Here is a 10,702-nt window from a genome sequence, read left to right as displayed (position 1 = left end):
TTATTTGTCAGTTGGATATCACAAGTCTAAATATAACACTAATTAAGAACTTGGCCTTTATTATGGTTTTTATAATATATGTATAATATAGACATATAGGCACATGCACATGCACATGCACATGCACATGCACATGCACATGTACATATACAATATACATATACAATATACATATACATATACAATTCATATACATATACAATTCATATACATATACATAGTAACAAAAAAAGGTAGAACATTACAATTCATGCAACATATATATATACAAAGCCTTTTGTACATGCAATCTCATGTAATAAAACATAACATATACTCCTCTGGATCCAATACAATTTTTGTATAAAAGTTACGTCCTTACCACTTAGTAACCATGTGATCAAGGTTTGGCCCAAAATTCAGCAAGTTGGGCTCAAATTGCCAAAATGCTTGGTTATGATCTAGTTTGGACCGAAATTTCATACAAACTAAGGCGTATTAGATCCAACATATCAAAAAAGGAGCTCCCATGTGATCTATGACATGACACCCCTTGGTTAAAGGTCTCCAACATATTGCATCTCCAAATAACATTCACCAACATATATATATGTGCATACATAATAAAAAAATAAAAATTCTCAGTTAAAATTTTCGTTCAAAATTATAAGAAAATATTTATACATAAAATTAATTGAATCTGTATAACTTTTATACGAACCACTGAAAATCAATTTCGTAAAAAAAAAATTATTGCATATTATATGAATTTACGATATCACTTCATAAATATATCCAAATGTTTTATTTTTTGGCATACACTCTAAACAAGAAAAAAATTTCTTCAAAAAATTATTTAAATCAAAATACTAGTATATATGTATATGTGTATGTGTATGTACATGTATATGTGTATATGTGTATATGTCTATATGTATATATTATAAAAACCATAATAAAGGCCAAGTTCTTAATTAGTGTTATATTTAGACTTGTGATATCCAACTGACAAATAAAATCAAAGTTCACCAAAAAAATAAAAATAAAAATAATCAAAGTTATAAAAATTTATGACATCACTTCGTAAATATATCAAATATTTTATTTTTTGGCATACACTCTAAATAAGAAAACTTTTTTTTCACAAAATTATTCAAATCAAAATACTAATATCTCTCTTCTTTTTTTTTTAAAAAAAAAAACAATGGGGCGCCCCAGCCAGGGGCGCTCCGCTAGTTGGTATGGAGCGCCCCAACCACGGGCGGTCCACTTGTGTTTTGGGCCGCCCGTGGGCCTGGCGGTTGGGGCATTTTTAATAAAAAATGAAATTTAAGGTTATTTTTAAAATTTTTCTTTTTTTTAAGGATATTAATAAAAATGGCCGGAAGGGGTCAAATGCAAAAGAAAATAACATGTTGAACTTTCGAGTTATAAGTTATAACTGTTTTAAAGCGGTTGAATCGATTAATCTGCAAATACAACAACTAATATACCGTTGATCTGAAACTTTATCAAATTAATATCTGGTTTAATTCTGATAATATTGCTTTATATTAAAAATAAATTTGATTCAAAACTTTTTTTTAAAAAAAAAGAATATTTAACGGTCATGATCACAAATGTCAATTAATTTATTTCTACATCGTCCCCATATCATGCAAAGGGCGTGCCTGTCTTGATCGGACGACTTGCATTTTGTTTCTGCTTTTCTCGAATTTTTCAGCAGGAACATATAATTATGGCCATTATATGCAGCGAGTCATATTCAAAGTTAAATGGGTAAAGAGGCAAAACACAACACACGAAGCAGATGTTCATTCAATCTAAAATGTCTCGAAATTTTTATTATTATTAATTAAAAAAAATTGAATCTTATATCCTGTTTGACTTTTTTTTTTAAATGCTCAAACTGCAATTTTAATTCACGGTTTTAGGTCTCAAAATCACAAATTTTACTTGTGGTTTTAGCCCTCTCAAAACCTCAAAACAAATTCACGGTTTCATAAAATCAGAAATTAAAATTGCAGTTTAGATCTCAAAATAGATTTTTTTTCATGAAACCATAAATTAAGTTCACGATTTTAGGTTTATTTATTTAATTTTAATTAAACATAAAATGTTATAATTTACTTTTTTTAATTATTTTTTTTGAAATATTTTATATATTTCTTTGAAAATAGATGAAATGCTATATAATTTGATTTATTAGAAATAATGCGACAAATAACTCTGATGAATATTTTTAAGGCCGGATTTTTGCAGCCATATGAAAAATTAAAATATATCTTGGTGTGTTATTGGAAAAAATATATAAAAATATTTTAAATCCGAGTTATTGATTTCAGTTCAAAAGTCACTTCTAGTTAAATACATAAAACATTGTGGTCCTATTTTAGAAAAAGTAACAATTTTCTCAGAAAAAAATTAGATGGAATTATTTCTCATCAACTTTTTTTCAAAATAGATACAATATCTTATAATTTAAATGTACTAGAAGGATCACAATATTTTATTTATTTACTTAGAAGTGACTTTTGAACTAGAATCAATAACTCACATTCAAAAAAAATAAAAATTCTAATAACACACAAAGAAATATTTTAATTTTTCTTACAATCGTAAAAAATTCGGCATGAAAAATGTTGATTTGGGTTATTTGTCGTAGTTTTTGTAATAAATCAAATTATATAGTTTTTCATTTATTTTCAAAGAAATATATAAAATATTTATAATATTTCAATACAAAAAAATAAATTAATTATAATATTTTCTGGGTAATTAAACAAATCCAAAAAAAACTAAAACCGTGAACTTAATTTCCGGTTTCATGAAAGAAAATCTATTTTTAGATCTAAGCCTTAATTTTAATTTCCGGTTTTACGAAATCCATGCGGTTTTGAGAGGGCTAATACCGTAAATTAAATTTGCGATTTTGGGAGCTAAAATCTTGAATTAAAACTGCAGTTTGAACATTTTTCGAAATCTTGTCAATTAGGGTGTTGAATTTGTTTTTTTGTTTTTATATTAATAAAAAATTCAGACCAACCTTCTCCATTCCTTGTTATTTCCCATAATATAAGGGTTAAATGCATAATTTACCATATATATATAGGGGTCATAACTGTCACAGACAGGTGGAGCCCAACTTGGTCACAGAGAGGTTATGTAGAGAAATCTGCATGGGAATTGGGATCATACTCAGACTGGCTAATCAAAACCAAATCCAGCAACATCTTAATTAACATGAATTATAAATTTAAAAACCAAAATTGAAATGGCAAGATAGCAGAATCGAACATCAAAATACTCACCAAAATTGAAACCACTTTATTGCCCTAATAAAGATAAATTAATTGTTTGTAAAATTCACATTATGTCACCCTTTGCTTCATTCATTTTAGCCTTAAAAATCCTTAATGCTTCTAGTGCCTAATTGAATTTGTACCAAACCATTATTTTACATACCAGCAAGCATTAGTCTACCTAATTTATTGATATAAAAATTCTTATTCCAAGAGCAAATTAAGCATGCAACATACGGATTTATTGATTGATTGATTGATCATTACATTGCTTAGAAGGTGTTTATAGAGCTAATTAGCCATTGTGTTGGCTAATTTGCTACTTGTAGGGTTTCCTAATTATCGAAATCCTAATTGATCTATCTGATATTTATTCTATTGATAATAATAAGAAGAAAAAGAAGAAGAAGAAGATAAACTTACAAGGAAATATTGGTAAATTGCTTATAGCATATGATATGCTTCAACACGAATATTAAAGAGACATGTACATTCTTCTTCGGACCGGATTGGTCCGGATCTAAACTCAAAAGTTGAATTACTTTATAACTTTTAATGAAAGGACAGTTGTATACTAATGTGTATATAAGATAGAAGTATCTTTCAAATTGAATATTTATTTTATAAACAAAATATTTAAGGAAGTAAAATTTTATAATAATGTATGATAAGGAAGTTAATGTCACCTTTGCTCTTTATAAAAATTACGTCAAACTTATAAGTTTTAAAATATTGCTTGAGTGTATTAACATCATAAAATCATGTTAATTAAGCCTATTGTTGGAGCGTTTGTTCCTTGTACCATATTTACAACAAAACCCAACATACATCTCATATTAGGATCTCATAAGATCTTCTTTTACAACAGAACCCATAACAAATATGCATCCTTTGCACCGTATTTACAACAAAAACCCACCATATATTACATATTTGTCCCTGGAAATAAATCTGCTGCGATCCTACAGGATCGCAGGGTCCCTGTGATTCTAATATCAGTCGTTTATATATTTTGAGATTCGTGCTCAAAAACTATCTCTTTTTAAGATTCCCACATTGTAATAAATGAAGGGTTGAAATTGAAATCGCAGGATCCTGCGATCTTGTAAGATCGCAGCACCTTAGGTGCAGTCGCACTTTGTGTGACTTTTTTTTTTCTGTCCCACTAGGTGAGGGAAAAAAAAATCTTTTAGAAAAAAATGTTTGAAAGTTGGGTTGAGAGTGAATCTATGACATGGTGTGATATGATCAAAGTGTGATTTTTTTTTCTTTTTCTTTTTCTCACTAGGTGAGAGAAAAAAAAATCTTTTAGAAATAATTGTTTGAAAGTTGGATTGAGACTTGAGAGTGAATCTATGACTTGAAAGTTGGGTTGAGACTTGAGATTCGCGCAGAACGTATTGCAACGGTTGTCTAAAAAGTCACGCAAAATATGAGATATCTCAGAGGATGCGAATTCATCTATGACATGGTATCAATATGATTAGTCAGATATAGCACTGGTCCAGTGGACCGATACCGGTAATAGTTAATTTTTTTTTTTACAAAAACCAAGGATGTGACATGTGAGTCATGATTGGAACACAAAAATTGTAACACCGTGAACTTTTAAAATTCAGATTTAATTAAAATAATAAGTGGTTAAATCAAATAATATATATATACGTATATACGAAATTAGTGACGTGGATGGTGAAAAATAATTATACGATTAATTGTGTTAAGAGAGAGGAGCAATTGGAGTTATATAAATCATTTAAACAATATCGAACAAGTGGAGGGTTTATTTTGCAAAAATACCACTTACAAGTGGGGGCCCCTTGTCATTCCCTCCTCTTTCCCTCCTTCCTTTCCTTTCCTGCCCCCATCTTTTTTTCTTCTTTCCTTTGTTTCCGCCAAGAGAGAAAGAACGAGAGAGAGAGAGAGTGAGAGAGAGGCACCCCGGTGACCGTATTGCGCGAAAACGGAGATTTAGGAAGAGGAGCTCAAATCTCGCACATCCATCCGTTCCATTGGTAATTCCCCTTCCTATTTCTCTCTCATTTCGTGATTCCTTGTTTTTAGGGTTTCGGTGAAAACCCGTAGAATCGTACCAAATTGATTATTCCGTGCCTTTGTTGTTTCTAAAGTGTAAATTGATTGATTTCGTGTTCCAAAGTGCAACCAAATTTCCAAATTACGAATTTTCCCAAAAAAATTGATTAGGGTCTAAATTGCAAAAGTGCCGGAATTTAATAAATTGACCTATGTATAGATCCTAACGAGCACGGCTAGCGGGATTGACGAGCTTACCGAGTCGCGAGATCGCGGACCCTCTACGTGCCCTACATAACCAGGTGCGGGGGTTCACGGGATCTGTTTTGGGGTTTATTCGTAGAACTAAATAACGGTGCATATTATTATATTTATGTTGATTGCTTGATTTAAATAAACTGTGCATAGCATGTTGAATCTCTGATTGAAAGCATTTGTTGCCGCATTGCATTAATTGTGATATTAGTGTAATTGAATTGTATAACTGTTATGATTCTCATGTTGGTACGGTTTATCGATTGTTGATCTGTCGTTTTGAATAAGTGAGTGGAACCACAGTATGACTTGGATTGATTGTGTGAAGTGAACAGTGTATCATAGTGGAAAGTCTAGCTAGCTACTAGACTTTCATCCAGGATCCTTATGCGCATCTGGAGAATGGCCCTAGTGAACCCAGTACCGGTTGGGTAAGGGAAGTGCAGTGTAATTTTAGGTAGAACTGTGGTTCAGTGGTTCAGTGATTCAGTGAAAGTGTCGGTGATTCTTTTTGAGAAAATTTATATTCTGTTGCATATTAGCGGAATATGCACGTGCATATTTTAAGTGATGAATTGATGAAATTGTATGACTTGAAACCAGAAATTAGAACTGTTAAGCCGGAGGTGATCGATAGTTGATATCTGTACCTCATAACCAGACGTATATATATTATATCTGTGAAACCAAATCTTTCTGGAAATCCGTTGATTGATGTTGATGAGATGTGAATTGAAATCCGTTTGAATCTATTCCCGGTACATGTGCATTTATTATTGTTGGTGAATAATTAAATAGAAGCTCTATTGCTAGTGTATTTAGTTCTGGTGATGGATTTCGCACAAATCCAGTAGCCCTTTAAATTCCGCACTGAGAAAACGGATGACAGGTTTTCTCACCCCCTCCCCTCGGGGAATTTTTCCCTTGAAATTGATATGTGCAGGTAAACGCGAGTGAAGTGGGACTCGGGCTCGACACGTGAGTTTAGGCCGGGCTAATAGGTTATGTCAAACCCTTTTATGTCCATTTTGAATGTGTAGTTGAACCCGTAGTCGGTTATTTTGATGAATAGGTTGTTATCGAACCGTATTATGTTATAAAACCCTAACGGTATGTTTTAAATAGTTGTTATGATTTAAATGTTGAAATTGTATTTTTAATGTCATTAAAAGGTCCAGTGAATGGGGAGTAATTGTTTAAGTATACGAGGATTTGATCGGGTTTGAAAACGGGGTGAAATTCCACGAAAATGGGCAAAGGAATGAAAAACAGTACTCTTATTGCGGGCCGCAATAACCCTATTGCGGGCCGCAATGAGAGCAGATAGAGGGAAGTTCGCAGGCTGACTTCCAACCAGGTCATTGCGGGCCGCAATGACTTTATTGCGGGCCGCAATGAATGGAGGCAGAAGTGCTGTGCAGAGGCTGGGAATTTTGGAATTTGTTGCGGGCCGCAATAAATTCATTGCGGGCCGCAATGAATGGAGACAGAGGAAAATTTCAAAGGCTGGAAATTTTGGGAAGTGTTGCGGGCCGCAACAGCCCTATTGCGGGCCGCAATGGGGATTCTGAAAAATGCTGTTTTGAGTATAACTTAGCCAAATTAAATCGGATTTGAACCAAACTTGTTTTAAATCAAATCATATGATAATTTGACTAATCTGGACCGTCGGTTAAAGGATTTTCATGCAATTTGACTTCTCCAAAATAAAATTTTCCGGGCTCTATTGAGCGGTGCTTCGTAACCTCAGACAACGCTCGCAGGGGGCTGCCGCCCCCCCTGCCACCCCCCGCATACTAATAGAATCGGGCCCACACACATAAACATAACAATATATATATATATATATATATATATATATAAATCTACATGAACAAAACCGTATTTTAAAACAAAACTGCGCGACCCCCTGTTCCGGGGTGTGACAAAAATAATGAGACATTTTAATTCTACTTTTGTAAATATTAGGCTTTAAGACTAGAGATGTCATTGATATTCTTTTATGAGTGAGTCTATGGTACTATGCATATCACGGGTTGGTCCGTAATACGGCTTAATATTTGACTTTTCAAAATCTTAACAGTCGATCCAAACCGTTCATCTTGTTCTCCATATTAATATGTGTTTGGAGACCAAATTTTACATTTTTTTAAATTTGTTTACTATTTTTTTAGATATTTAGAAAATCACTTGATCTGAAAATTCTGGACCATCCAAAAACAGTGATTTTCAATAAATCTAAAAAAATAGTAAAAAAATTTAAAAAAATGTAAAATTTGGTCTTCAAACACATATTAATATGGAGAACAAGATGAACGGTTCGGATCAACCGTTAGGATTTTGAAAAGTTGAATATTGAGCCGTATTACGGGCCAAATCGTAATATGCATAGTACCATAGACTCACTCTTCTTTTATTGTTATGATTATATTGATTTATGTAGTATTTTATATACTCTTTTTATAATTCAGTAATTTATAACAAAATTAATTTATTCAGTATTTTATATATATTTTTTTATTAATAATTAATAAAAAAATTGATTAATACAATATTTTATATCGTTGTATCTAATTAATAATTGTATTTCCACTTGGAGAACAGTCACATGAAAAAAATAATGAGTAAATTCCTGGTATCGCCTTCGCATCATGGCTACAAATATATCTGATGATGAGCTGTGTAATTTCTTTTTGAAATTATGCATTTATGCTTTCCAACTTTGCTGGTAAATTCTTTTCTTATGTATATTTATTTAACAAACTTGATGGTAAATAGCTCACGATTTATTTTGATACCACAATAATTTTATAGGAGAAAAGTTATCAAAAATTATTGTTGCATTCATAATTGCAATTTATTGGACATTTTGTCTATACTATTAATAATTGTAATAAATAACCCATATTTGTCGCACAAGTACTAGTGCTATGATACCGATAAATTGTTGATATATAGTTTTTGTTGGTTTTTATACAATATGACTACAAATTACAATATTTTTACGGTTTATTTAAAATAGGCAACATGATATTTTGATAAATTTAATAATCATCTTTTTCAAAAATTGATTTTCTCAAGTATCTTACAGGTATGCAAGAGTTGAGTTTGGAAGAATATGGTTTCATATTTATGTTTGAATCATTGGATTTGAAAGATTCATATAAATAGGCAGCACAACATATTCAATCATTATAACATTTATATTTTCCATCTAAATATGTATAAACATGATGTTTTGATGACTACAAAATGCTTTCACAATGATTTCAAATATATATTGCATTACCTCAATTTATAATTCATGATCATCTCACGAGATTATCCTTTTATTTTTCTAGAATAAAAAAATGGATTATTTTATAAAATTTAAGGTTCGTTTAATTACGTGTTAAAATGAATAAGGTTTGAGCTAGCGCAAAATTCCAAATTATATTTTTTGGGTTTTGACAATATAGATTTTGGAATAATTTCACCTGAAATTTATTCGTTCCTAATTATTTATAGAGGGCTAAACAAAGCAATTTTATAAACACTATGATTTTGTTCCGGTAAAGCCCAAAATGTCTCACTCATTAAAAGACATCCTCAATATGAAATTTTTGGGTGCGTTTCAATGGGGCAAAAAATAGTGCTATTCCGGAATAGTGACTATTCTGAACAACTATCTTATATTTGAATGTGTTTCGATTAGTAAAAGGGACTATATATTTTTTGTTTGTCTTTTTATGAATTAGCATGCTATTCTACTAACCACTTTTTAAATGTTGAGTTACCTCACCGTCTCAATTTTAAGTTACCTCACTATATATTCTCACCACCAAAGCCTTTAACCAAACACACCCATGTGCCGACCAAGAGATACTCACCGGGATAAAATAATTTGTGTTGTATGTTCATAATTCTTTTTTTTTTAATTATATTATTGTCTTTTCATCTGTCATAAATAGTTTTAGTGTTATATTTCAAATTATGCAATGCTATTTTATTTAGTTTTAATATATGCTTTATGGATTTTAATTAACAACTTTGGTCTTAAATTACGTAACAAACTCTAACCAAACAAGAATAATTTAAGTCACATCGACTTGGAAAGGATATATAACTTGGTTATCAATAAACGTTAAACTATTTTAGAAAATCATATTAATTATTAAATTAAAATTACTTGAGATTAACGCAAGAATTAAACTATTTTAGAAATAACAATATTTTTTTATTTGTGGTACGATAATTAATTACATCAATGCACATGCAACATTATTTTGTATAAACAAGCAAGAATATTCTTTAATCAGAAGGAATCAAAAGAAAAAAAAAATTCAATCATTGAAATCTCATGATGACACAATTTTGAAGAATCTCAATAAATTATTTGCATTGACAACATGAATTGCTGCATATATAGTTGTAATTTTCCATGTGTCTAATAAACGAAGGGGACGAATCGGATTGATCTGGATTCTGATTAGACGGTTCAGATCTAAACATAAATATTATGTTACCTTGGTGGGTTTGATTTTCATATCCTCGGAAAATTGTCAAGTTTGTGCCTTTTTGCTCTCCAATCTAATAATTATAAATTAAATCTCATACGATAAATGCACACTTTTATTTAAATTATTAGATGCATGCATCTTGATAATTGTAAAAAAATAACCAGAACCTTAAAATTACTAGGTACATTCAGTCTAAATACTAGACGCATGCATTTGGAATAAACAATAAATGCATCTTAATTTTAAGAAAATAAGCATTAATGTGTCAAGAATTTCAAAACAGGGATATCGATGTAATAGTTTTGGAAGTAAGGATCAGATCAGAAATATTTCATTGTAAGAAACTCATAAAATAGAAGGGCCTAATTGGAAATTATAATATGGTCAAAAACTTTTCCCAGAAAAAGGAATTGCCAAGATACGGACGCGGCGGACCGCAGAAGAAATTAAATGCGAACAGCTGTTGTATTCCTTACATATCTTCCTTACACCAAGTACATAGAAATCTCATACACCTAAAGGCTAACACATTGACCCACAATTTCAAAATCCCGGATTCCCGGTGTATAAGTGTGAACGGTGATAACGGTCAAGTCAAAAGAGAACATATTCTAATCGGTGTTTCAGTAGCGG

The sequence above is a fragment of the Carex rostrata genome, chromosome 35, assembly GCF_964058835.1.
Source record: "Carex rostrata chromosome 35, lpCarRost1.2, whole genome shotgun sequence".
NCBI classification, from domain to species: Eukaryota; Viridiplantae; Streptophyta; class Magnoliopsida; order Poales; family Cyperaceae; genus Carex; species Carex rostrata.
Note: the sequence above shows the minus strand (reverse complement) of the source record.